The 16910-nt window shown below is 40.0% G+C and overlaps 1 protein-coding gene across 1 annotated transcript in view; it reads left to right on the top strand.

Moving 5' to 3' along the window:
• Positions 1–2268: 2268 nt before the first annotated feature.
• The window catches only part of SLC9C1 (solute carrier family 9 member C1), a 109015-nt gene continuing 94373 nt past the window's right edge, over positions 2269–16910 (top strand). The window contains exon 1 of the mRNA XM_043594166.1: positions 2269–2388. The gene's annotated coding sequence lies outside the window, so the exon portion shown is untranslated. The remainder of the gene's footprint in view (positions 2389–16910) is intronic.

Raw genomic sequence — 16910 nt, 5'->3', positions numbered from 1 at the left:
AACTATGGCGAGTGTCCCAAACACATCATAGTATTTCACAAAAGTCCATGTATATGTAACCTTAGTTTATCTATCAAAATCTGCTAAGACATTACCTTGTTTGTGCCAATCTCTAATTCTAAACAACAAAACAAAACAAAAAAAAGTTCATTATTTCCTTGCATGAATAATTGCTGGTCTGCAAACTGGGGAGCTTCCAGAGTGAACTCTGAAACGGGCCCCTGTATTTGGAGAGCAAGGAGAGATTGAAAATAGAGGCAGCCAGTCCAGATTCGTAGGCAGCAGGTTTAATAAGCAGACAACTTACTTACAAGGCTTTCTTAGGCAGTTGCAAGATACATAGATCTCTGTACCCACCTGCCAGAGTCCTAAAAGTTTACACAGAGGGCTCATCTGGGTTCTGTCACACATACTGTTCAGGTAGTCTTAACACACATTACTCTCTTCAGGCTGCATCCTTACAAATGGCTCCAACTGTGGGAACAGCGGGCAGAATGTATATTCCAAGGACAGGGGAGGGAGTGAGGAGCCTGGGTCCAGCTTAAGGGTTAACCAGTGGCCATATCCTCTCAATGACCTCCTTCAACAATGATTAACATAACTGCTTTTATGTTATACATACTGACAGGAGAAAAAGAACAAAGGTTGGGCTTTGCTGCAGCTCCAGGTCTCCAGGCAGGAGTCCCGAGCCTGAGGCATACAGATTACAATACTCCTACAGGTCTCTCAAGGACTTCTTTAAAGCTACAGCTTTGCTCTTGTTAGTGTTACTTCCCTCTAAGAACCATAAACACTGCCCCCCAAGATATATATTAGCAATCAACTTTCAAACATATGACCCACTAATACACATTTGATGAGTCTCATGACTAATGTTTTACTAGACAACAATAAAAGCAACCTTATCTTAACTATAGCTAGCCCTCCAAGCTCATGGAGACCTTGCTTTTAACGTGCACAAATTCCTTAGAGACTTGTGCCATCTCTAACCCCCACTAACTAGAAAAGTACATAATCAGTCACTCCTCCAACCTCAGTGCAGCTCTTTCTGCCTACGGGTCCTGTCCCCAGGCTATCATAAAAGCAGCTTTTGCACCAAAAAGTGTCAAGAATTCTTTCTTGACCACTCATTAGTGGCCCCACATCACATTCTACACTATTGATAACTGTCTAGATCACTTATCTCTGTATTCTTGAAGGCTCCCATGTATATACAAATAATGCAGGTAAGGTGATTTTTATTTTGCCAGAGACCCACATTTCTCCACTAAACTCATCCATTCAACCAGTTCCTGCCTGTCTTAATAAGGCTCAAATTCTGTCTCCTTTGGAGAACCTTCACTGACTATCTCAGTCAAAAGTGATCATGACTTTGCTTCTACTGAATGATTATAGTACACAGGCTAGGCCACTCTTGTAGCGTTTACTAATGCACCAAAATAACTCTGAAGGGACATGTGTTAAACAAACAATTCATCAAGAATTAGAAGTAAACAGGTTTTAATACTGTCAAGGAAGAAGAATTCTCTCTGCCCTCCAAGGCCCTTCTAGCTGGAAAAAAATCAATCTTAATTGACTTTTAATCTGAGACAGATTAAGGAGAAAATCAAACCTAATTTCATATGTATAAGGAATCCATGCAGACATAGACATTCAAAGACAGGCAAAATGAGATATCCTGTCATCTTGAACTAAGGAGAGGGGGGTAGTGGGACTTCACAGTGTAGGAATGCCGGCACCTGGGTAGTTCGGTCGGTTAAGTACACCTGACTTTGGCCCAGGTCATGATCTCAGGGCTTGTGAGTTCGAGCCCCTCCCCCCCCCCCCCCCCCCCCCCCCCCCCCCCCCCCCCCCCCCATTGGTCTCTATGCTGACAGTTCAGAGCCTGGAGCCTGCTTCAGATTCTGTATCTCCCTCTCTAATCTAGCAATCTGCCTCCTCTTACTTCAAAATCTCTACCACCCTGTTTTATCCAAGAAACCCACTTCTTCCAGAATTCTAGGAAAGCAGTGTCCATCGGCTCTTTGCCAGAAATCCATTGTTCCAAAACATTACATTAATATAGCAATAAAATCCTTGGGGTTCCTTTTCACTTTTATTTATCTATTTATTATTATTTTAAAATAAACTTGGCCTTAAAACTTCAAAGTTCGTCTTGGTAGTGCAGGGGAAATGGTGCCGAGGAGCATCAGCTAGTGCGGGTCATCAGCCAATCAGGTCAGGAGCTATGACCTTGAAGCCAATGGGTGCAGACCAGGGGTGGGGCTTGGAACAAGTTAACTGCCATCAAGGTTGCGGTTGATTTTGGCTGTTCTGGAGTGAACGGAATATAGCTTATATCCACTTCTCATTTATCCCTCCGGGATACTCTTCCTGAGGCTCGACACGGTGAGCTTCCCCTAATTTCCCTTTCAGGAAGCTGCCCTTTCCCTCTGGCGTTTCCCGCCTCAGCCTTACCTTAGGGGAGGAGCCAATGCTCCCGCGGTATTCCAGCTACCGGTTTCAGCCAGCCATTCCCTCCTCAAGTTTCCACCTTTCCCGTTTTCCCGCGGCAGCAAAATCAAGGCCAACAAGCTTCTCAGTTGGAATGGTTGCCCCTTGGCCCCTGCCCATATCATCCTCCATTGCCCATCACTCCTCCCGTATCATCCCTCCAGACTATTTACCTGGCTTGTGCTCGTTCCCTTTGCCTTGCTGGGGCACTGAGCGGAAAGCACCCTGATGCCGTTCGCAGTCGCTCTCCTCGGGTGCGTGGAGCTGAGCTGAGAGGGAGGAAGGACTCCCTGGGAGTGGGGAGGCATTAGGAGGGCGACAGAACGCCACCCCCCCCCCCAGAGTCCGTGAGTAAGAGGGCTGCTGTGTGGTGTGGCAGGACAGTTTACTGGAGCCAACCCCAGCGGTGCATCACCTCTGTCGTGAACCATGGGGCCGGAGCTTGGCAGGTGTGAAGATAACTGGGATGCCACAGCGCCCTCTTCAGGATGCTCTTGTCAACCGAGTCCTGGAAAGGGCGACTAAGAAGGAAGAAAGACTTCCCATTTGGGGGGGGGGGGGGGGTGGAGTCTGACTTACACTTTTCCAAGACAAAGGGAATTTCTTAAGGCTGACTGTTGAGGACAAAGCTACAGGCCAGTTTTGAGAGAGCCTTCGTTAATGACCTCCACACACAAAGGTTTTTGTCGAATCCGTTGAAAAATTAATGTAGGAGACCTAGCTGGTAATTTCAAGACAAACCAGTATTTCTTCCGTGATGAGACACGGACTCATAAACTTCTCCAAAGCTGTCAAAAGTCGGTTTCATTAAGCTGAAGAAGAGTTTTAATTACATGCAAAATCTGTCTAGTCTCACTGCTACTTCTTTACCGGTGTCTTTTAAAATATTAAAAACTACAGGCATATTAACATTTACATGTTAACATAAAATGAGATCTCCCCTTCGGTGAGAGGTTTGTTAGGAAAATTTGGAGTATAGGTTGAAAAAGCCCAACTGAGTATTCGCCACATATTTACAGCCAGATAGTGAAATTATGTTGAACTCGATCCCTGAATTTCAAGGATAATTAAGATTTGGAGTTATTTTATTCTTTCCTGAAAGGAATTGATTAAGGTTAAATGTGTAAGCGCTTACTAAAGTTTTCAAAGAAACAATTTTTAAAATGAGAAAAATGCTTATGGGAACATGTATCCCTACTTTTAGTTTGAAAAATAGACTTCTTAACTGTTTTAAATTCTGCACGCATGTAAGAATGTTTATGTTGCGAAAAATACTTTTCCTTTTTTGGTGAAGTTTGTTTGCTCCAAGATGTTTGGTTCTGGAGTAACAGTGGGCAAGTTAGTGGGTGACATTGATAACATTTCCTAAACAGTTTGATGTTAACTAAGAGCAAATATGATCCATCTATCACAGTGTTGTTCCCTAATGGCACGGACTTCTCCTAGGACAGTGCTTCTGAATAATGGCCACTCGTCAGAATCACTGGAAAGATTTTAAAGTTGCTAATACCTAGGCAAGACCTCATACCGATTAGATTAACCTCTGGGGGTGCCACCCATGCATCTGTATTTTTTTTTAGAGAATTTATTCTTAAGTAATCTCTACACCCAATGTGGGACTCAAATTTATAACCCTGAGATCGAAAGTCTCATGCCTTACCAACTGAGCCAGCCGGGGACCCCTGCATCTGTATTTATAAAACTCTCTAAGTGATTCCAATGTGGAGCCAAGGTTAAGAATCTTTGTCTTAGAGGAACGGCTAACCTTGCTCTGCTCTAGCACTTATATGGTTATCAATATCCCCTGGTCTAAACTTCAGCTCTTGACATGTTAATGTAATGTTAGGGAATTTAGAAATTCTTTGAAGAAAAGCAAAAAATAGACAAATAAACAAAAAAGAAGTCCCTGACATCAGGGAACTAGTCTGATTTCAAAGCTAAGTGTCACTCAGTGTTACTACAAGCTGCCCTGTTGCTTTTACCCAGTCCATATTATTTGCCTGTTGGACACAAACAATCTCACAGAACATTAACATGATATGAGGTCATTCGAAACCATAATAAAGTGAAACAAAAAGTCACTGGGCAACCCACAGAATACCAAACATCCCCTCCCTTGGCTAAAATGAGTGCTGCTTCTTGTGACAGCTTTATCCTCATGCTATTCTGCCCTCCCCATAGAGATTTGTTAAGATACCCAGTCACGGAATTATCCTTGCTTTCTGACCCAATCAACCCCAAATCTATATAACACCCAATCCATAGTAAACTCTCACTTGCCTCCAGAATTACTCAACCACAGCCTAGATCCACAGTAATTTTAACATCCTTTTATTGAAACACCCCACATTTCCCCAGGCTGAATGTTATCCCAATTTGTCAATAATGAACCCAATTTGTCAATCCCACATGTGTTTCTGGTGGTCTTTGCCTGAAGGGCATTGATATTCTTTCTCACAAAACCCGACTCAAGAATATTAAAAAGAGAAGAGAGAGGAGGCCTAGATGGTGGGATAGCATGGAAATTCTCTGCTTTTTTCATCCCTGAAATTCAGCTAGATCAGCACCAAGCCATTTTTCACACCTAGAAAATTGATCTGAGGACTAACACAACAATCTGCATAACTTGAGTCACAGAACTTGGCTGGTACGTGGTGCAGAGAGGTGAACTGTAGGAGAGAGAAGCCATGGAGGGTATGGAGTTGTGTTTTTTTTGCAGAGAGAAGACAGATACAGCGGGGAGAATACAGGAAAAGCACTATCCCAAAAGCATCTGCAGAGAAAGACAAAGGGTGGAAACACCCACAAGAAACTGAACAAGAAAGGGAGAAAGGAGAAGGGAGAGGGTTTCAATACCATTAGGACGCTAGAAACAGGGGAGCACAGAGTCAGAAACTCTGTAGTTCAATATGTAGTGGTGCTGTGATGGGAAAGGTGAATCCCCAAAAGCAGACAGCAAGGTCCAAGGGGTCCAAGAGCCACACAGGGAGAGAGAGTTCCCCTGCCAGGAGGACATTTGGTAGAAGCCGTGCAGCCTCCCCACAGGCAAAGAAGATCCCAGCAGAACCTGGATTACAGCCACATTTGCAGTGTTGGAACAAGGACACTAGAGTGCAGTGAAGCCTGGCACCAGATGTGTGTTATGATTTACCATAGTCCTAGAACTGTTACTGCTATACAATCATGAAAATTTTTTCTGGGGCAGGCTGGAACCCGGCCACAGTCTCTGAGTCTCTGCAGCAGTGAAGTTGCATGAGCATTTGGGGGGCAGGCCAGCATCCAGCCATTGCTCGGTGAGACCCTCCCCTGGAGGTCAGAGTGGGTTCAAGCCACCAGGCTGTCATATGTGAGATATAACATAAAGTGAGATAAAATTTGGGAGGGAGGTGCCACTTGGAAGGCTGATGTCTTGGTCATGAACAGTGTAGAAGCAGGGACTGGACAGAAGCTGGGGACAAAGGAGAGATGCTTGATTGCTGGTTGGCAAAAGCACAGAGTTCTGATGCTGCAGACTGGGCAGCTGGGTGATGCCATTTTCACCTGTCCTGCACATACACATATACATGTACACATGCCATACTGATCCACCCCAATAAGCTAAGCAGCACCACCTAGTGAAGAATGGAGCTGTTACACCAAGCCCCATCCAACTGAGCCGACCCAGCCCCAGAGGGTGACCACAAGTCTCTCCCCCTGGTTAGTGTATGGATTATAAAGTGCTTCATAGTTTGACTTCTAGGGGAAACTGGATGTAATTTCATCTGGAACTCATTCTGTTCGCTGGTCCAACTATTCATTTTTTTTCTTATTTTTGGATACAGAAACATAATGGTAATAAGTTCATATCTTTCAGTACTCTGTCTAAATATCAATGGACTAAATTCTCCAATCAAAAGACACAGAGTAACAGAATGGATAAGAAAACAAGATCCATCTATATGCTATTTACAGGAGACCCATTTTAGACTGAAAGACACCTTCAGATTGAAAGTTAGGGGATGGAGAACCATCTGTCATGTTAATGGTTGCCAAAAGAAAGCCTGAGTAGCCATACTATATCAGACAATCTATATTTTAAAATAAGGACTATAACAAGAGATAATGAAGGGCATTATAGCATAATTAAGGAGCCTATCCACAAAGATCTAACAATTTTAAACACTTATGCCCCCAACATGGGGAACCCAAGTATATAAATCAATAATCACAAACATAAACTCATTAATAATAATATCATAATAGTAGGTGATTTCAACACCCCACTTATATCAATGGACAGATGATCTAAACAGAAAATCAACAAGGAAACAATGGCTTTGAATGACTCACTGGACCAGATGGAATTAACAGATATATTCAGAACATTTCATCCTAAAGCAGTGGAATATACATTCTTCTCCAGTGCACATAGAATTTTCTCTAGAATAGCTCACATACTGGGTCACAAATCAGCCCTCAACAAGTACAAAAAAATCAAGATCATACCATGCATATTTTCATACCACAACACTATGAAATTCTAAATCAATCATAAGGAAAAAAATTGGAAAGACAACAAATACTTGGAAACTAAAGAACATCCTACTAAAGAATCAATGGGTTAACCAAGAAGTTAAAGAGGAAATTAAGAAGTACGTGGAAGCCAATGAAAATGATAACACCACAGCCCAAAAACTCTGGGAAAAGGGGGTCATAAGAGGGAAGTATATAACAATCCAAGCCTTCCTACAGAAGGAAGAGAGGTCTCAGATACACAACCTAATCTTAAACCTTACAGGCTGAAAAAGAAAGGAAAATAAAATGCAAAACCAACAGAAGACAGGAAATAATAAAGATTAGAGCAGAAATCAATGCTATTGAAATGAAAAAAACAGTAAAACAGATCAATGAAACTAAGAGCTGGTTCTTTGAAAGAATTAATAAAATTGATAATCCCCTAGCCGGTCTGATCAAAAAGAAAAAGGAAAAGGACCCAAATAATTAGAATCAAGAACGAAAAAGCAGAGATCACAATCAACCCTGAAGAAACACAAACAATAATAAGAGAATATTATGAGCAATTACATGCTAATAAAAAGGGCAATCTGGAGGAAATGGACAAATTCCTAGAAACATATAAACTACCAAAACTGAAACAGAAAATTTGAACAGGCCCATAACCAGTAAAGAAATTGGATCAGTAATCAAAAGTCTCCCAAGAAACAAAAGTCTGGGGCCAGATGACTTTCCAGGGGAATTCTATGAAACATTTAAAGAAGACTTAACACCTATTCTTTTGAAGCTGTTCCAAAAAATAGAAGTGGAAGGAAAACATCTAAACTCATTCTACAAGGTTAGCATTACCTTGATTCCAAAACCAGACAAAGACCCCACTAAAAAGGAGAACTACAGACCAGTTTTCCTGATAAACGTGGATGCAAAAATTCTCAAAAAGAATGGAACCAGAAAAGACCTCAAATAGCCAAAGCAATCCTGAAACAGAAAACCAAAGCTAAAGGCATCACAATCCCGGACTTCAAGCTATATTACAAAGCTGTAATCATGAAGACAGTATGGTACCGGCACAAAAACAGACACTCAGACCAATGGAACAGAATAGAGAACCCAGAAATGGACCCACAAACGTATGGCCAACCAATCTTTGACAAAGCAGGAAAGAATATCCAATGGAATAAAGACAGTCTCTTCAGCAAGTGGTGCTGGGAAAACTGGACATGCAGAAGAATGAACTTGGACCACTTTCTTACACCATACACAAAAATAAATTGAAAATGGATGAAAGACCTACATGTGAGTCAGGAAGCCATCAAAATCCTAGAGGAGAAAGCAGGGAAAAACCTCTTCAACCTTGGCCACAGCAACTTCTTACTCAACATGTCTCCAAAGGCAAGGGAAATAAAAGCAAAAATGAACTATTGGGACCTCATCAAGATAAAAAGCTTCTGCACAGTGAAGGAAACAGTCAGCCAAACTAAAGGCAACCATCAGAATGGGAGAAGATATTTGCAAATGACATATCAGATAAAGGGTTAATATCCAAAATCTATAAAGACCTTATCAAACTCAACACTCAAAAAACAAATAATCCAGAGAAGCAATGGGCAAAAGACATGAATAGACACTTTTCCAAAGAAGATATCCAGATGGCTAACAGACTCGTAAAAAAATGCTCAACATCACTCATCATCAGGGAAATACAAATCCAAACCATGAGAAACCACCTCACCCAAGTCAGAATGGCTAACATTAACAACTCAGGCAAAAACAGATGTTGGTGAGGATGCAGAGAAAGGGGAAGAGTCTTGCACTGCTGGTGAGAATGCAAACTAGTGCAGCTACTCTGGAAAACAGTATGGAGATTCCTCAAAAGGTTAAAAGTAGAACTACCCTATGACCCAGCAATTATACTACCAGATATTTATCCAAAGGATACCAAAATGCTGATTCAAAGAGACACATACACCAATGTTTATAGCAGCACTATCAACAATAGCCAAATTACAGACAGAGCCCAAATGTCCATCGACAGATGAATAGATAAAGAAGATGTGGTATATACACAATGGAGTGCCACTTGGCAATCAAAAAGAATAAATCTTGCCATTTGCAACAACATGGATGGAACTGGAGGCTGTTATTCTAAGAAAAATTAGTCAGAGAAAGACAAATATCATATGACTTCACTCATGTAAAATTTAAGATACAAAACAAATTGGGGCGCCTGGGTGGCGCAGTCGGTTAAGCGTCCGACTTCAGCCAGGTCACGATCTCGCGGTCCGGGAGTTCGAGCCCCGCATCAGGCTCTGGGCTGATGGCTCGGAGCCTGGAGCCTGTTTCCGATTCTGTGTCTCCCTCTCTCTCTGCCCCTCCTCGTTCATGCTCTGTCTCTCTCTGTCCCCAAAATAAATAAAAACGTTGAGAAAAAAAAATTTAAAAAAAAAAAAAAAAAGATACAAAACAAATGGACATAAAAGAAGAGAAGCAAAAATAATATAAAAAAAGGAAGGGGACAAAACATAAGAGACTTTTAAATATAGAGAACAAACTGAGGGTTGCTGGAGAGGTTCTGGGTGGGGGGGGATGGCTAAATGGGCAAGGGGCATGAAGGAAGATACTTGTTGGGATGAACACTGTGTGTTATACGTAGGGGATGAATCACTGGATTCTGCACCTGAAATCATTATTGCACTATATGCTAACTAACTTGATGTAAATTTATATATATATATATATATATATATATATATATATATAATATGCACACACTTTGATAATAAAAAATGAAAAGGAAAAAGAACTTTAAATGAAAGAATATTAAAAAGAAACTGGCTTTGAGAAAAAAAGTTGAGAAATGTTGCCTTTGAATTGGGTGAATCACAGTGGTTGTTAACCTTCACCACACATTAAAATGGAAGAACCCAGGCTGCAATTTAGACTGACTTAAATAGAAATCTCTGAGGAGAGTATCCAAGCCCCGGTATCATTATAACTCTGCAGGTGATGTCACATAAAAATAATAAATACGGAGAGTAGTTACACAGACTAGGGACCTATACGGATTGGAAAACTGAGGCCAACAGCGTTGAAGTAAGCTGCCGCGTCTTTCACCCTGCCAGCTGCAGCCCATCAGGCCTTTGCTTGCGGGCAGTCTGACTACAGCCAGCACTTTTACATTGGTGCTAATACGATATAACCTTTGAGAATGATGTTTACAAGGCTCTTTGATGCTAGTGATACAATACCAAGTGGAAAACAGCGTAATAAATAAGAATGAACCCAACTGTGTAAATAAAACATACAAGAATCACTAGATCGCATGACTGTGGTTGATTTTTTGCTGATTTCTGAAATGTTTGTTTCCATATTTATTTCAAAAGCATTCATGATAAGCATGTATTCATTTATTTAGTTCCCCCCCCCCAAATATTGTTTTTAGAATCATAAAAGGGGATATAATAAAAATCAGAAAAGGGCGTATAATGAACATAACATAAAAATAAGAAAAGGGCAATTCTATTACAAGATAGAATTGGAAGAATTCCCTGCATGAACTTTAAGATGCCCACCTAAAACTTTCCTTAGCATGGGAAGCAGATGAGATTAGCAGACCTGTAGCTATTATCTATTTCTTCAAAACAACACACATTTCAAGACACATCATGGCCCTTATGGGTCCTCTTCCATGAAGTAACAATGAGATAGAACATGTAACAACTTCCCTGTTTTAAATCCTTTTGGTTTCAACATTTTTCTTATGTACTTGTTGCTATATAAATATATAAAAGCAAGAGAAACCTGGCTTTCACTCCCAAATGAGATAAAAGAAGGCTATAATGGAATATTATATGGTCTATTAATTTCTGTCTTGCTAGAACAACAAAAGAGATCAGAATATTCTATTTTTAAAAGTTATTTTTTTAATGTTTATTTATTTTTGAGACTGAGGGAGACAGATTGTGAGTGGGGGAGGGGCAGAGAGAGAGGGAGACACAGAATCTGAAGCAAGCTCCAGGCTCTGAGCTGTCAGCACAGAGCCCGATGCGAGGCTCTAGCCCAGGAACCGTGAGATAATGACCTGAGCCGAAATTGGACTCTTAACCGACTGGGCTACCCAGGCGCCCCTAAATGTTATTTATTTAAACTCAAGTTAGTTAATATACAGTGTAGTGGAGACTCTGGATCTAGAGTTCTTTCTTGTTTAGCAAGAAAGTGGGACACAGGAATAAAATGCGAGAGATTGCTAATGTCCGGAAGAAGCCAAGAGCCCTGGTTAAAGGTCCTTGCTCCGTTTTTATTAGGATCAGAAGGCTTACAAACATGGTGATGGACATACACAAAGAGACAATGAATCTGTGAACGTTAACTCATGGATGTGAGGAAAAGGGGGGTTTGAAGATATTCGGTGTTAGGGGTTTGGGTCAATATAAAACAAAATCCTGGTGCAGGGCAGATGGTTGTTAACAGATGTGAGGTGCCATGTCTGTTTATCTTAGCCAGACTAGGGGATAAGACAGATAGAGCATGTGACCTCAAAGTCAACAAGGCACCTTTCTTTTGTTAATTAGCTCCTCTCTGGGCAACTTCACCCTGCAGCGGCCTATAGCCCTACTTACCTGCTTATGTAATATGGTCCTTCCTTCCGGTGAAAGCAGCTTTCTGCTATAATATTAAATTGGGGGGCAATTTCCACCCTGAATACCTAATCTTGTTTACCTCATATACCTTTGTTCTATATTGGGTATATTGGGGGCTTTGCCCCACCCTTTCTATACCTATTTACCTAATCTTGTTTACCCAAACTTGGGTGTGAGCATCCTGTGGCTTTGTAATTCTTTATGCCTTGTTAAGTGTAGGCCCAGGGAATTCCTAAACTTATTCCCCACAGTGTAGTACTGGGTTCAAGAGTAGAATCCAGTGATACATCCTTTATATATAACACACAGTGCTCATCCCAACACGTGCCCTCAATGCCCATCTCCCAGTTAGCTCATCCCCCTGCCAACCTCCCATCTAGCAAACCTCAGCTTCTCGGTATTTAAGAGTCTCTTATGGTTTGCCTCCCTCTCTGTTTTCACCTTAGTTTTCCTTCCCTTCCCCCATGTTCATCTCATTTGTTTCTTAAATTCCACATATGAGTGAAGTCATATGATATTTGTCTTTCTCTGACTGACTTATTTCACTTAGCATAACACCCTCTGGTTCCATCCACATAGTTGCAAATGGCAAGATTTCATTCCCTTTGATTGCCAAGTAATATTCCATTGCACATATATACCACATCTTCTTTATCCATTCACCCATCAATGGACATTTGGGCTCTTTCCATACTTTGGCTATGGTTGATAGTGCTGCTATAAACACGGGGGTGCATGTGTCTTTTCGAAATAGCATACCTGTATCCCTTGGATAAATACCTAGTAGTGCGATTGCTGGGTTGTAGGGTAGCTCTATTTTTAACTTTTTGAGGAAACTTCATACTGTTTTCCAGAGTGGCTGCACCAGTTTGCATTACCACCAACAGCGCAAAAGTGTTCCTCTTTCTCCACATCCTTGCCAACATCTTTGTTTCCTGTGTTGTTAATTTTATCCATTCAGAATGGTGTGAGGTGGTATCTTGTGGTTTTGATTTGTATTTCCCTGATGATGAGTGATGTTGAACATGTTTTCATCTGTATGTTAGCCATTTGGATGTCTTCTTTTGAAAAATGTCTATTCATGTCTTCTACACATTTCACTTGATTTTTATTTTTGGGTGTTGAGCTTGATAAGTTCTTTATAGATTTTGGGTACTAACCCTTTATCTGATATGTCATTTGAAAATATCTTCTCCCATTCTGCTGGTTGCCTTTTAGTTTTGCTGACTGTTTCCTTCACTGTGCAGAAGCTTTTTATCTTGATGAGGTCCCAATAGTTTATTTTTGCTTTTATTTCCTTTGCCTCCAGAGTCATGTCTAGTAAAAAGTTGCTGCAGCTAAGGTCAAAGAGGTTGCTGCCTGTTTTCTTCTGTAGGATTTTGATTGTGTTTTGTCTCACATTTAGGTCTTTCATCTATTTTGAATTTATTTTTGTGTATGGTGTATGAAAGTGGTCCCAGTTCATTCTTCTGCATGTCACTGTCCAGTTTTCCCAATGCAATTTGCTAAAGAGACTATCTTTTTTCCATTGGATACTGTATCCTGCTTTGTCAAAGATTAGTTGGCTGTATAATTGTGGGTCTATCTCTGCATTCTCAGTTCTGTTGCATTGATCTGAGTGTCTGTTTTTGTGCCAGTATCATACTGTCTTGATGATTACAGCTTTGTAAAAGAGCTTGAAATCTGGAATTGTGATGCCTCTAGCTCTGGTTTTCTTTTTCAAGATTGCTTTTCCTATTTGGGGTCTTTCCTGCTTCCATACAAATTTTAGAATTGTTTTCTCTAGCTCTGTAAAGAGTGCTGGTGTTATTTTGATAGGAATTGTATTGAATATGTAGATTGCTTTGGATAGTATTGATATTTTAACAATATTTGTTCTTCCAATCCATGAGCATGGAATGTTTTTCCATTTGTGTGTGTGTCCTCTTCAATTTCTTTCATGCATGTTCTATAATTTTCAGTGTACAGATATTTTACCTCTTTGGTTAGGTTTATTCCTTGATATCTTACAGTTTTTGGTGTAATTGTAAAAGAGATTGATTCCTTGATTTCTCTTTCTGATTCTTCATTGTTGGTGTATAGAAATGCAATTGGTTTCTGTACATTGATTTTATATCCTGTGATTTTTGTCAAATTCACATATCAGTTGTAGCCATTTTTTGATGGAGTCTTTTGGGTTTTCCAAGTATAGTATCATGTCATCTGTGAAGAGTAAAAGTTTGACTTCTCCATTACTAATTTGGATGTTTTATTTCTTTTTGTCTGATCACTGAGGCTAGGACTTCTAGTACTATGTTGAACAACAGTGGTGAGAGTGAACATCCCTGTCGTGCTCCTGACTTTAGTAGGAAAGCTCTCAGGTTTTCCTCATTGAGGATGAGATTAGCTGTGGGTATTTCATATATGGCCTTTATGATGTTGAGGTATGTTCCTTCTATCCCTACTTTCTTTAAGGTTTTTATAAAGAAAGGAAGCTGTATTTTGTCAAATGCTCCTTTCTTTTATTAATGTGGTGTATCATGTTCATTGGTTTGTATATACTGAACAAGCCCTGCAGCCCAGGAATAAATCCCACTTGATCATGGTGAATAATTATTTTAGTGTACTATTGAATTCGATTTGTTAGTATCTTGTTGAGAATTTTTGCATCCAGGTTCATCAGGGATATTGACCTGTAATTCTTCTTTTTAGTGGGGTCTCTGTCTGGTTTTGAAATCTAGGTATTTCTGGCTTCATAAAACGTGTTTGGAAGCTTTCCTTACATTTCTACCTTTTGGAACAGTTTGAGAAGAATAGGTATTAATTCTTCTTTAAGTGTCTGGTAGAATTCCCCCATGGAAACCATCTGGCCCAGGGCTCTTATTTGTTGGGAGATTTTTTGATAACTGATTCAATTTCTTTGTTGGTTATGGGTCTGTTCAAATTTTCTATTTCTTCCTGTTTCAGTTTCGGTAGTGTGTGAGTTTCTAGGAATTTGTCCATTTCTTGCAGATTATCCAGTTTGTTGGCATATAATTTTTCATAGTACAGTAAAACCTTGGATTGCAAGTAACTTGTTCTGTGAGTGTTCCACAAGATGAGCAAATATTTCTAATAAATTTTAACTTGTTAAAAAAGCAATGTCTTGCAATATAAATAGTGTGTGATGCTGAACATCACATGATAACAGCTGAACCAATGTTTCTTTTCTCTCTTTCTCTGCGGGATTGTGGATCGTCTCCTATGCTCAGAGGCTTGGTATCAGGCCGTGGTGTTTGGCAGCAGTCAGTGTTTTTTCAGAATATTGGAAGGTGCCCACAACTGGCACTGGTGTATTTTTTGTTACTTCAAAGCACCTATGGACAGTCCTTTGCTTTTCCATACAAGTTAAGCTTAGGAATGCTTTGCCTCATTTTAGGTCAGGTTGCCCGCAGATATATACCTTTTTGTCTGCTGCCTTATTGCCAACTGCATTAAATACAGTATATAACAAGAATTTGTTAATACTGTACTGTAGTCAACATTTGTGCGAGCATATACAATGGCCCCCATGCAGAAAAATGTTGACAAGAAAGGCAGTAAGAAGAAGGAGATGATTACAGTGGAAGTTAAGGAGGGAATTGTTGAGAAGTATGAATGAGGTATGCAAGTGGCCCTAATTGCAAGATTTTATAAGAAGTCTACGTCTGCATCGTGCCTACAAGAGGAGAAGGAGAAAAAGGCAGAGGAATCCCCTCACTTCAAATGAGATTAGGAAGATGTATAAAATATGGGAGACAGTGCAAAATTTTGGAGAAAAGCATCACCCAAATAAGGCTGTAGCAGTGTGAGCAATGAATCTGTTTAACAACAATGCAGTATCACATTTCCACGAAATTGTTAAAAGAAGGCAAAAACAAGTGTTATTGGATAGGTTTCTTGTTAAAGTTGCACAAAAAGAAAAAGATTCCATTGAGCCAGTAGATAGCAGTGATTCCTTTAGTGATACTGAAAGTCGTCCTATACACCATCCCTCCTCTCTCTTGTCTCTCACACCAGCCACGAAGGTTTTCAAAGGTAAGTGCAGGTTAATTTATTTGTCTTTCTATTTTTATTTTTTTATTATTTTGTATTACAGTATTTTAACCATTTTTATATGAATATTTTTGGATTGTGGAATGAAATCTGAGTTTCCATAATTTATTATGGGGAAATTCGCTTTGATATACAAGTGCTTTGGATTACAAACATATTTCCAGAATGAATTCTGCTCGCAAACCAAGGTTTTACAATATTCTGTTATAATTGTATTTCTGTGGTGTTGGTTGTGATTTCTCCTCTTTCATTCATGATTTTATCTATTTGAGTCCTCTCTCTCTCTCTCTCTCTCTTTTTTTTTTTTTTTGAGAAGTCTGGCTAGGGGGTTATCAATTTTGTTTATTCTTTCAAGAAACAGTTCTTAGTTTCATTGATCTGTTCTACTGGTTTTTTTAATTATTATTCTATATCGTTTATTTCTGCTCTAATCGTTATTATTTCCCTTCTGCTGGTTTTGGGCTTTATTTGCTGTTCATTTTCTAGCTCCTTTAGGTATAAGATTAGGTTGTGTATTTGGGACCTTTCTATCTTTCTTGCTCTTGAGATAGGCCTGAATTGCAATGTATTTTCCTCTCAGGACTGATTTTTCTGCCTCCCAAAGGGTTCAGACTGTCGTGTTTTCATTTTCATTTGCTTCCATGTATTTTTAAATTTCTTCTACAGTTTCCTGGTTAACCTATTCATTCTTTAGTAGGATGTTCTTTAATCTCCATGTATTGGAGGGTTTTCCACATTTTTTCTCCTGGTTCATTTCAAGTTTCATAGCATTGTGATCTGAAAATATACATGGTATGATCGTGATTTTTTTGTACTTGTTTGGGGATGATTTGTGAACCGGTATGTGATCTATTCTGGAGAATGTTCCATGTGTACTCGAGAAGAATGTGTATTCCACTGCTTTAGGATGAAATGTTCTGAATAGATATGTTAAGTCCATCTGGTCCAGTGTGTCATTCAAAGCCATTGTTTCCTTGTTGACTTTCTGCTTACATGATCTTTCCATTGCTGTAAGTGGAGCATTTAAATCTCCTACCAGAGGCACCTGGTGGCTCAGTCAGTTGTGTCCAATTTGTGGTTTCAGCTCAGGTCATGATCTCACAGTTTATGACTTTGAGCCCAGTGTAGGGCTCCGAGCTGACAGTGCAGAGCCTGCTTGAGATTCTCTCTGTCTCCCTCTCTCCCTGCCCCTGGTTGTGCTCTCTTTCTCTCTCTCAAAATAAGTCAATA

Source organism: Prionailurus bengalensis, chromosome C2, assembly GCF_016509475.1.
Source record: "Prionailurus bengalensis isolate Pbe53 chromosome C2, Fcat_Pben_1.1_paternal_pri, whole genome shotgun sequence".
Taxonomy (NCBI): domain Eukaryota; kingdom Metazoa; phylum Chordata; class Mammalia; order Carnivora; family Felidae; genus Prionailurus; species Prionailurus bengalensis.
Note: the sequence above shows the minus strand (reverse complement) of the source record. Positions and strands in the feature narration are given on the sequence as shown.